General features: G+C 37.1%; 1 protein-coding gene across 4 annotated transcripts in view; it reads right to left on the bottom strand.

Annotated features, from left to right (window-relative positions):
• Positions 1-12,926, bottom strand: part of BRWD1 (bromodomain and WD repeat domain containing 1) — a 170,796-nt gene that overhangs the window by 141,238 nt on the left and 16,632 nt on the right. The window lies entirely within an intron of this gene.

Here is a 12,926-nt window from a genome sequence, read left to right as displayed (position 1 = left end):
CAGAGTTCAAATCCAGCCATAGACAAATACTAGTTGTATGACCTGGGCAAGTCATTTAACCTGTTTTCCTCAATTTCTTCAACTACAAAATAAGGATAATAATAATATCTATATTCCAGAACTGTTGTGAAGATCAAATGAGATATTTGTAAAAAAGTGTTTTAGCACAATGCCTAGCGCATCATAAGTGCTCTATAAATGTTTATTCCCCCCGCCCCCCTTTTTCCTGCCTTATTTCATATATTTCATACTCCGGCCAAATGGGACTGTTCTATAATCTCATCCACAGTTCTCAAAAGTTCTAATGTTCCCCAGAATGGAAATGGCTTCTAAAATAGCTCCCCAAACATAACTTCTGCCTATTGATATCCTTCCTTTGTTCATGGTCCATCTTGCCTGCAGCTCCCTCCATAAAATTTACCCCATCTACTCAGCTAGAAGGTATTCTTACCCCACTTCGACTGATTGTATGCATTTAAAAATTACTGAAGTTATGTGATGGTTATCTGTGTACATTTTATCCCTATACTATACTCTCAAGCTTCGTGAAGGCAAAGATTGTCTCGATATTCCTCTATGTATACTCAGGACCTAATCAACTCATAAGTCTGTAGAATTGTATTGAGATTGTATGCCAATTTTACAATAGTGCTATTATTACTGAAAGAATGTACACCCTTCTTTTATATAATACACCCAATATGAACACTGAAAATAAAATTCAAATTCTACGTCATTTCTAAATCATTTCCCAAACTAATTTTTGTAGCAATCAATTAAAAGAGACTAAATGTGTATGTTTCTGTGTATATTCTTATTAAAATACAACATACAAGAACTGTGGTGCAGTGTACAGAGTGCTAGACTTCAAGACTAGAAGAAATGAATTAGAGTCCTGCCTCAGACATTTAATACCTTTGTGAATCAGTAGAAAATACTTAATATTACAGCCTCATCTCGCTCATTTGTAAAAATGGGATAATACCAGAAGCACTTACCTCACAGATTTGTTGTAAGGATTCAATGACAAAGTAAAGCACCACATGTTACCCTTCTTTTTTAAAAAGAGCATACTACAAGATTTTTTTTAAAGAGCACATAAGTGTAGCAGTGAATACTTATAATTTATTGGCCTGACCTTTTTTTAAATCTAAAAGGTTTCTGAAACTCAGTGTTGTTAGAGAATGCCAAAGAAATTCCAGAGACCAAAGAACAGGCTTATACTCTTACACTTATTTTTTTCTTGCTCCCTTCATGAAAATACCTCATTCTCTCAAAGTCTACCCGTAGCTACTGAGCCTCCCTTACCCATATCCAATCCTAAAGAAATAAAAGCTTCATTGTTTTGGGGGGATATTGCTAACTTGTTCTCAAAAGTATAGAAAGGGAGAGAGAGCAGGGAAAGGAGAAGAATCCTGAGGAAGCAGTTATAAACCAAAAATGTTTAAAAGTCACTTGCCTAAAAAGTACTTTAATATGCTAAGGGCTTTGTTAACTTTTATTTGTTTTTGGGTTTTTTTTGGCTAGGCAATGGGGTTAAGTGACTTGCCAGGGTCACAAAGCTACTAAGTTTCAAGTGTGTGAAACCAAATTTGAACTCAGGTCCTCCTGACTCCAGGGCCGTTGCTCTATCTTTTGCACTACCTAGCTGACCCTTTGTCAACTTTTAAATAATGCACAGTCATATTCTAAGTTCTTCTCATTTACAGTCATTAGATTAACCATCACTAACAGATTATCCCTCAGCACTAGAAAAAAAATTCTAGTTTTATTTACATTTTGGCTGGTGAAAATATTTTTTGGCTCTTTCAAGCTGAGTTAGTTTTGATTAAAATATTGTAAATTCTTGTGAAGAATGAATTTTGTAGAAAGCACAAAAGGACATTTAGAAATCAGCATCTGACTTGGCAGAATGCAGTATATGCAAATAACTCACAAATTCTACTTTATACAAAAGAACATCAAAGTTTGAAAAGCAGAAATTAAAAGGAAAACTTACAATGTTTAAAAGGATCAATTAACCAACAAACACCTCACACTTAGTGCACTGTCGGAGCTGTGAATCGGTACAACTATTTTGGAAAGCAATTTGAAATTATGGACATAAAATGACTAATACAGCTATGCTCCTTTAACTAGAGATTCTGTTACCAGGTATATACTTCAAGAAGGTCAGTGACAAGAAAAGAAAAATCCACATACACACCAAAATATTTACAGCAATACTTTTTGTGGTAGCAAAGAACTAGAAATAAAGTAAATACCCATCAACTGGAGAATGAATGTGCAAATTATTGAGTATAAATTTAATGGAATATTATTACTCTGATATAAGAAATGATGAATATGATATATACAGAGAAGCATGGAAAGACTAATGTAGTAATGTAAGCAGAGCTAAGAACTACAAAAAATCAACAGTTAATGTTGCAAAATTACAAAGAACATGTGGGGCCTAAGAGAAGAGATATGAGAAGACATCTCTTCCAACACCTTTACACAGGTGGGAAGATTTGGAATATTGAGCGCGTGCATACACACACACACACTACGTATATAGATATATGTGTATACATATATATACACACATATTTGATGTACTGATCAGTTTTGCTGGTTTTTTTCTTTTTCTTTTAAAAATACATTTTTTTTTTTCAAAAAAGACGGATGGCTTTCAGGGAGAAGGGAGGGGAAAGTATACTGGGGGAAATTTGGGCAATATAAATACAACAGGTATCAGTAAAGACTTTTTTTAAAAAACCAACATTTAATAAGCAATAACTATGTGCCAGACACCATGGTAAGCTCTGAGGATACCAAGAAAATTCAAAAACAGTCCCTGACTTCTAAAGAAACAACATATACATAAATTAGTATATGCAAGATACATAAAGAACAAGTGGAAAGCAACCTTAAAGGGGAAGTCACTAGCATGTAGGGGGAACCAGAAAAGGTTTTCTGCCCAATGCCTCATTTAGGTTGATTCTTTAAGGATGTCAGAGATTCTGAGAGGTCTAGGTAGGTCAAGAGAATTCCAGGAATGGGGATGGCCAATGCAAAAGCATGGTAACAAGCAACAGTTTCCTACACGAACATCAAGTAGGCCAATATAAATCAATCCATCAATAAACATTTATTAAGTGCCAACTATGTGCCAGCCATTGCAGTAAGCAGTAGGTATACACAAAAAGAGCAAAAAGTAGTCCCTATCCTCAAACATATAAAAAGCAAGCTACATACAAGATAAAAAGGAAATAATTAGCAGAGAGAAGGCACTAAAATTAAGAGGGGTAGAAGGTGTGATTTTAGTTGGTAAAGGAGGCCAGAGAGATCAGTAGTGTCGATGGAGGAGGGAAAGTCATAGAGACAGCCAGAGAAAATGCTCAATATAGCTAGATCCGAGAATAAATAGAGAGAAGTATAATGCAAGAAAACTGCAAAGGTAGCAAGAGGCCAGGTTATGAAAAGCTTTAGAAGTTAAACAGTTTACATTTGATCCTAAGTGTAGTAGGGAACCACAGGAGGTTATTAAGTAGAGGAGAGACATAGTCAAGACATTTAGGAAAACCACTTTAGCATATATTTGAAGGATCAATCTGAATAAAGAGACTTGAAGTAGGGAGATCAATTAGAAAGATACTACTACTTCAAAAGTCCAAGGGAGTGATGATGAGGGGCTGAACGAGGATAGTATGTGAGAAAAAGGGGACATACATGAGAAATATTACATAGAAATAAAAATTTGGCAACTGACTGGTGGAGAATAAGAAATCAAGAACAAGGGATGAAGGAAAGAGCTGAGTTTTGGACACAAAAAGTTTTAATACCTATGGGACATGTACTTTGAAATACCCAATATTTATTGTACTGCTGAGAAGAACTGAAGAAAACTATGCTACCTGAGCCCACTACAAATATGTTACACAATCTCAACCATGCCATCACTGCAGCAAGGTAATCCTTTAACATTTCACTAATCGATTTGCACTCACCACAGGAGCTATACCAAGTCCTTTTCATCCCTTTTGAGATGCCCATTAGCACCCCTTCTATAAACCCTCTCAGCAAATGTCCTTACCTCAAACTTAAAAATAAAAAAGTGAGGTCACTGACCAAGAGCTTCCCCTTCACTTCACATTATTCAGATGTCCTCTCTATTTACTCCTCTTTATCCCTGTTTCATATGAAGAGATGGATCATCTTATTAAAGAAAACCCCTCTTTATATATTCTCGATCCCATTCCATATAGCCTTTCTCAAGATTAACCCAACATCCCCATTCTGACTAATCTTCAGTCTCTCCACAGTTAATGGCTACTGCCTACAAACATACTAACTCATTGCCATTCCTGAAAAGCTCTTGCTTGTTCTAATTATTCCCTATTAGCTACCATTCTGTATCTCTTCTCTTCATAGCTAAACTTCTTAAGAAAGCTTCAGCAAATCAGTGCCTCCACTTCTTTTTTCTCACTCAATTCTAAATCTTCTGTAATTTGGCCTCCAAACTTCTAAATTTATCTTAATTGACAAATCTGAAAAGTCTTTTGTCAATTCATATCTTGTGTGATTTCTCTATAGTCTCTGAAAGAATCACCTCACTACCTTTTCTTGTTCCTCCCACTTAATGATCAATCTCCTGCAAGAGTCCTGCATACCGGGAATGCTCTGCCTTATCACCTTTGCCTCCTGCTTCCCTCAAGTTTAAATCCTACTTTTCCAATCAAACTGCCCACTGATCCTATATATCTTATATGTATAATTTTTCAATATATTGTCTCCCTTATAAGGGGAACTCCTTGAGTGCAATGCCCAACATTTTCCCTTACTTTGTATCCCTATTGTTTAGCACAGTGCCTGGCACATACTAAATACATAACCATTCTGGAGAACAATTTAGAACCACGCCCTAAAGGCTATAAAACTGTGTCTACCCTTTGATCTAGCAATACTACTGCTAGGTCTATATCCCAAAGAGATTAAAAAATAAAAAGGAAAAGCACCCACATATACAAAAATATTTATATCAGTTTTTTTTTGTGGTAGTTAAGAATTGAAAATTGAGGGGATGCCCATCAATTGGGGACCAGATGAACATATGACTGTAATAGAATATTATTATGCTTTAAGAAATGTCAAGCTGAATGATTTCAGAAAAATCTGGAAAGATGTACATAAACTGATGCAAAGTATAGTGAGAAGCACCAAGAGAACACGGTACAAAAAACCCCACAATATATATGATGAAGAACTATGAATGATTTGGCTATTTTCAATAATACAATAATCCAAGATAATACCAAAGGACTCATGATGCAAAATGCTATCTGTCTCCAGAGAATGAAGTAATGTTGTTTGAATACAAACTGAAACATACTATTTTTCTCTTTTTTTCTTTCTTTCATCTTGCACAAAATGACTGCCATGGAAACGTTTTACTTGATTGCACATGTATAACCTATATCAGACTGCTTACCATCTTGCTCCCATCTCTCAGGAGACAGAATATGGAGCTCAAAAATTTAAAAAAAAAAAAAGAATGCTAACAAATTATTTTTACATGTAATTGGAGGAAAAATAAAACATTAAAAAAAAAGAACTGATACATTCCATTTTGTTCTGTATTCAGCACTTTTGATGTGTATGACTGCTGCATGTATTGCAATAACTTACAAGAACTGGTTTCCTTTAGTGTCATCTTTCCTCCTCTTAATTGGTACAAAAGAATTAATTTCTACAAAAGGAAGACTTCAATAGACCACGGGCTTATGCTCTCCTCCTTTCTCTTGTCTTAGAGATAATATATGATCCCCTTTGATTTACTGAAACTAGCTACACTAAGAAAGGCGCTTTTTTTTGTCTACCTCCTGTAGCTAGTGATATACATTCTCCTTAACAAGCATACCTTTTTAGGGGCAGCTAGATGGCACAGTGGCTACAGCACTGACCCTGGATTCAGGAGGACCTGAGTTCAAATCCAGCCTCAGACACTCGACACCTACTGCTGTGTGACCCTGGGCAAGTCACTTAACCCTGACTGCCTCACAAAAGACATAACAAAACAAGCACACCTTTTAAAAATGTGTATAATCAATTACATGGTAATGAGCAGCCTTTTTTCTCTGTCTCATATAAAATATAAATATTTACAGCCAAATTATAAGGGACACATATTTCAGTCAATTGTTGATAAAGTGTGTCTCACTCTGAGTGAATAAAGTATAGTTTTCCTGCCTCATATTTGGTATAGGCTTATTGGCTTATGTTAACTAGTCAAAAAGACTACAAGAAAATTCATACAACTTTGGGAACCCAGATGGGACTGTACTCATGCCCCAACTCCAGTAACTTTCCTACACACACCATCTGAGTTCACCTATGCAAAGACTTCTAGAAATAGACAACTTCGAGGGCTGACAAAGTTGAACTCCAACACTTGCTCTAAATTGTGAGGCTCTCCAGAGACATGTTGGTGTTTTGCCTATTTTTGTTCTGTACTGTCCATATCTTCATCCTGAAAAAACCTCCTAGACATAAACTGTTAAACTAAGACCACTGGTCAGAGAGCTGCTCTGATATCCTGATGAAAATGGTGCTGTAATTCAAGAATCAAATGCAAGGAGTTGGCTGAGGAATCTCATGTTTCAACAGGAGAGCTCCTCTATTTCTGGGTGAAGATCTGGACCAGGACAGCTTGTGAAATGTGTCTCTCATTCTTAGTTTTCCTGTCTTTTTGTTTGATGCCAGCTTATTAGCAATAGTTAGTCAAATGGACTACAAGAAAATTCACATAAATATACAAATGCACAATAAAGAGAAGGACAGCAGGAGGGTGGGGGGTGGGGGAAAGAAGAGGAGGAGATGAAAGTACATGCAGCCCTATATATGTATGCATCATTTTCTCTGACAGAATATAAGCTCCTTTAATGCAGAGGATGTTTTATTTTTGTCTTTGTATTTCCAATATCTTTCACACAGTCCAGCATATCCTACTTTGTTGCTGTTCAGTCACGTCCAACCCTTCATGACTCTGTGGACTATAATGTCCATAGAGTTTTCTTTACAAAGATGCTGGAGTGGTTTGCCATTTCCTTCTCCAGTAGATGAAGGCAAATAGAGGTTAAGTGACTTGTCCAGGGTCATACAGTTAGCAAGTGTCTGTGGCTGTATTTGAACTCCGGTCTTCCTGACTCCAGGCCCGGTGCTCTATTGACTGAGCCACCTCTCTACTTAGCCTATTTGAGAGGCCCTGATAAATGCCTGTTACTTGATACACACCTCATTACTCTTTAATTTAAAAAAAAATTTAAACACTAAAAATTATGCATGCTGATTGGCTATGCTGGTTTTTCCCCTTTTCTTCTTCTTTTCTTATTCCTGATTATAACAACGGATGGCTCTCTGGAAAAGGGAAAAAGGAAAGTTACAGGGGATAATGCAGGTAAAGTAAAAACAAAAGATATCAATAAACACAGCAACTATCTTTGTATTGTTTTTAATGCTACTTGAGCCTTGCTGGTCCAGTTCCAGGGGTGGGGAACCTGTGGCCTTAAGGCCACATGCGGCCTTCTAGGTCCTTGGGTGCAGCCTTTTGAATGAGTCCTCCAAGTTTTACAGAACAAATCCTTTTATTAAGGGGATTTGTTCTGTGAAATTTGGATTCGGTCAAATGGCCTCACGGGAGGACCTAACAGGCTACATGTAGCTTTGAGGCAGCAAGTTCCCAACCCCTGTATTCTCTCATCAGAGTTTTCTGGACATATTAAGTATCTTGAAATATCTTGAGAACCTTACATTAATGGATCACAAATGGATCAGAGGAAGAACATGAACCTCCCTTCATTCTGACTCTTTTCCCACTCTCTTTCCAAGACTCTTCTATCTACTAAGCCTCTCCAAGAACCTAACATATATAAAATTAACCAGCACTATCAATTTCTAAACAACTATTTATTACTGGTTATTCACTACTGGTCCCAATTTTTAGTTGTTCTACTGTCCTTAAGAAAGGAAGGGAGAAAGGCGATAAGAAAAGAAAAAGAAGACACAAATACATATATATGCCCGTGAAACTGAAAAGATTTTGCATTAACAAAATCAGTGTAACTAGGATGAGAGATGTCAACTGAGAAAAAAATGACATCTAAATTCTCTGATAAGTCTGGCATACAAGACATATACAGGGAAGAAACAAGATCTACAGCCATTCCCTAATGAATAAGTGATAAAAGGATATAAACGGTTCTCACAAGAACTGCAAACTATTAAAATATGAAAGACTTCTTTACATCACTAATAAAAGAAAATACAAATCAAAACAATACTAAGGGTTCACCTAACACCTCAAGCAAATGGCAACTAAAACAAAAAAATGGGAATAATCAATTCTGGAAGGGTTGTGTGTTAAGCTGTAAACCAGTCTAACCAGTACGGAAAAAAATTGTGCAAAATAAAGTGACTAATTGTCTATACCCTTTGACCCAGAGATCCCACTTCTAGGCACGTACCTCAAAAAGGTTAAAGATAGGAAGGCCTCAACAAACACAACTAAATATTTATAGCAGAACTTTTTACAGAAGCAAAGAAATGGAAACAAAGTATGTGCCCAGGGAATGGCTAAACTGTGGTACTTAAGGTAATGGAATATCATTGTTTCATCAAATAAATAAATAAGAAGACAGGAACACCAAGCATAAAAGGGGAAGGGAATAACCACTGATATAGCACCCACCACATGCCAGGTCCTATGCTAAGTGCTTTTTATAAATATTATCTCTATGATAACAAATCCCATAAGAATAATGTCAGAACAGTAAAGCTCAGAAGGAGCTGAGGCTTATAAGAAATGCTAAGGACAACAAAAATATATTATACTGTTTAGTACCTATCAACAAAAACATATTATACTGTTTAGTACCTATCAATCCCATTCCAAGTCATCAACAAGGAAAAACCCGCAAGCTAGATTGTTGTCATTGATCTATGAATGATCATGTCAAAAGGGAAAGGTAACATAAGGCTGAATAAAGACAAATTTGCATCAGTTGTCAAAAAAGGAAAGCACTTAAGACACTGCAAACTGAGCTTAACCAATGAGATGAACTTCAATTTCTGGAAAAATTATAGAATATTATCAGAGAACTAAACAGTGATTATTAAAAGACAGCATGGCTTCATCAAGAATGGGTCATCCAGACTAACTACATCTCCTCATCTGACAGAGTAACTAACCAGACTCATAAATTGGAAACACAATACATTTAACGTTTCAGCAAAACACTAGACAAAGTCTCTCATACTATGCAAAAGGAGAATTATGGGCTAGACAAGAGTCAGGTTGATTTGGAACTGACTATCCTAAAATGTATTCATTAGTGGAATAATATCAATATGGAAGAAGAAAGCGTTTCAAGAATATGTCCTTGACCCCATGATATGCAACATTTTAAATAAAGGCATGTTTATCAAATTTACACATGACCAAGTTTAAAAGAACATCTAAAATGGTGGATAAAAGGATTCAGAAAGATCAACAGGCTAGAACAGCCAACCTGAAAAGAAAAAATTTTAGCAGGAATAAGTCACAGAACATTTTAGTTGAAGGGACTTCAGAGCCTATTTAGTCTAAAACATATTTCACCAAAAATTTCCGCTATATTATACCCAATTTGTGATCATCCAACCCCTGTTTGAAAATCTCCAATGAAGGGGGGAGGAGTCCCAAGCTCCTATAGTGGTCTATTTGCATAGTTGTTCATTATTAGTAAGATTTTCCTTCTATCAAGCCTAAGTATGGCTTCACTGCAACTTCAACCTATTCTAATTCTGTCCTCTGGGATAACGAAGAGCAAGCCTAATCTCTTCTATATAACAAACCTTCAAATACTTGAAGTTAGTTACCTTGTCACCCTGTTATAGGTCAAGGCCAAGCCAGCTGGCCCAGTGATTAAGGTTAGGAATTGGAATGAAATGAGATGCTCATAGACCATGTATCAGTTCATTTAGCCACAGCATGAAAAGGATATTCAGCAAGGACACAGTGTTCTCTCATTTAGGATCAAGACCAATATAGAAACTCAAGAGATGCAAAGGCCCTTGTCTCCATACCAAAACACAGCTGATCAGAAGGGTGTGTTGACTTGCACAGCAATGGAACATATCAAGTCACAATGACAATGGGCCTTTTTATGCTGTAGGCAACAAGGAAGTCATGTTAATGGCTGCAGCCTTAGCCCTGTGAACAAGCACCAATATTCCATATTCTGGATAATGTTGGGGGTGATGGATCTCCTGATAAAAGTGATGACAATGAACAGAGATGTAGCATCAGGAACATGAGGGTCAAAGCACAGATGATACTTTTAGTATAGTCACTGATCATAATCATGAGTCAGGGTCATTTATTTATACTAGGTCACTACCCTTCTGATGAAGCCTGTCCCAATGGGACAGTCAATACCAAAACCTTCCTTGTACCATTCCTATCTCAATGCTTCCAAGACCACCAGGTAAGACATGCCCCTCCCTGGAAGCCCTATCAAGATCAGAGAGGACAACATTAAATCTCTGACGAGAAATCTTTACTGAGGGGCTGCCACCTTCTGCCAGGGGCAGGTTAGGGATTCTCTTTCATGTTCATCTAGAAACTCAATGCCAACAAATTAGCTAGAGGATCCCCACACTACAGCTATAGAGAGAGTTTCACCTCTCCCATGTTGTTAGAAAGCAAGGTAGCAGCAAACAACACAAGTCCTTTATCCCCCAAACCCTTTTTCAGAAGGAATTGTCAAAACTACCTCAAGGGAAAGAAGCCCTACTACTGGGGTGAACCAAGGTGTATAGAGTTCTCAGAGGAGACAAGGATTCTGGGGGCCTAGACAACTCTGCATCAGGAGGGGAAAAGGACAGGCTCAAGGTCAACCAAAAGTAAGGCACCACAGAAGCTGGAAGGAGGGGATAGAAGGAGGGAGAGAATAAGCAGAGGAAACCACTGGATTAGATGGTCCTCTTCCTTGCTGGAGTATAACCAATTTGTTAAGGACATGGTTTCTTCAAGAAACACCCAATTCTGGAAGGCAGGGGGCACAACAGATTAGCTATGATTTGGCAAAAGACAAAGCCGTGCTTTGTGAGAAGGTAAAGGATCCATTTGCCAACTGGGGTCAGATCAATGATTATGAAGAGCTTCACTGGGCATATGTTGATTACTCATCCTTAGTTTTGGGGAAGTGGAAGAAAGTTCAAGGCACATCAGATGGTACAATGCCCTGTATACCATGACATCAGGGACCCCCACGAACAGACTGGCAAAAAGAAAAGCAAAAACCATCAATTAAACTTATATAATGAAATATTCCTTGACACTTGCTTGGTAGGGAACTTAAGGCAGACTATTGACATGATTTCCTTATCACCTGAGTACAAAGCAACAAGGAAGCACTCCAAGAGCTCTTAGAGGTAGGCTAACCCTGCAGCCTCTCCCTCTGAGAGGCTGTTTCTTTCCAGACCCCCCCCCATTTTAAAGAAGACACCCACATCTACACTCCTGACTCTCCAGACTTTTTCTGCCATTCTCCACTCTATCTTCATCTGTTCCCCTCTTTATGTGCTGTCTTCCTCCATTCCAATATAAGCTCCTTGAGGACAAGGAATGTCTTTTTTTTGCTTGTACTCCTATTCCCAGCACTTAGAGCACCTGGAACATAATAAGCACTTAATAAATGCTTGTTGACTTGACTTAGCAGATAACAATTAGTAAAGCAGTCAAGGCAGCTTTCACTCAGATAGTCAATAAGGTGTCCTCAATGTCTATCCTTGTTAAATATCCTTCTCCTGCTATGACTAAGTAAATCTCTTTTCTTAAGTGTTGAATGACTTACAGTGTGTTCGTTTTCATCCAATACTCAACTTAAAACTACCAAGGGATTGGACTAAGTAAAGCATTTCACTACTGAAAGTATAAACTAAAAGGAAAAATTTCTTGAGTTTTCTATAGCTAAGGATCAATGCAGACAATTATACTTTTGGGCCTGCTGTCACACTTGCATACCTCAAACCACATACAGTACATACAGATGGGATGACAAGAAGAAATCAAACTACTACATCTCAACTAGTTGTTTTAGAGAATCATTTAAAGCAGGCACTTCAGAATAGATAAGCTATTAAATATATGAATTCTTACATAATGCCAGCATTTTCCAACTCAAACACTACATACAGACCAGGAAAATGTCCAAATTTCTGTGCCCATGGACTGTCTGGCTTTAGTACTAGAGTTTTCAGCAGCAACTAAAGTAGGAATTGAGAGAGAGTGGAAAAATTCATTTTGGTAGTTTTTTGGTTTTGTTTTTTTAACGCTTACAGGTAAAAAGATCTTTGATTAATAATAGTTTGTAGATTAGTGAAATTTTACCACAATGGCTCAGTACTTGGTAAATCCCCATTGTAAAAACTGGGAGTACTTACCTTAATTACTGTCTATGATGACAAAAAAAAAATATTGAAAGCAACACAGATCGCAATGGATAATATCCACATTAGATATATCCCATCACCTAAACATAGGCAACTTAGGTAGCACAGTAGACAGTACTGGGGCCAGAGTCAAAAAGACTTGAGTTTAAATTCAGCCTCAGACACTATTTGTGTGACCCTGGGCAAATCACTCTTAACCCCTATCTGCCTAAGTTTCCTCTTCTACAAAATGGAGATGGTAATAGCAACTACCTCACAAAGTTGTTGTGAGGATCAAATAAGATAAATATTTTTAAAGCACTTTACAAAGTTTAAAGCACTATATAAATGCTAGCTATTATTGTAATTTATTATTAAAATTGCTTAATTATCTCAAAGTTAGACACTCTGAAAACTCTACAGAACAAAGTCAGTTGCAAAACATACACAAACTTGTGAGATCCTAGCTTTAA

This window comes from Phascolarctos cinereus, unplaced genomic scaffold (genome assembly GCF_003287225.1).
Source record: "Phascolarctos cinereus isolate Bilbo 61053 unplaced genomic scaffold, phaCin_HiC Scaffold_726;HRSCAF=1367, whole genome shotgun sequence".
Taxonomy (NCBI): domain Eukaryota; kingdom Metazoa; phylum Chordata; class Mammalia; order Diprotodontia; family Phascolarctidae; genus Phascolarctos; species Phascolarctos cinereus.
The sequence above is the reverse complement of the archived record's forward strand: the minus strand, read 5'-3'. Positions and strand labels throughout refer to the sequence as shown.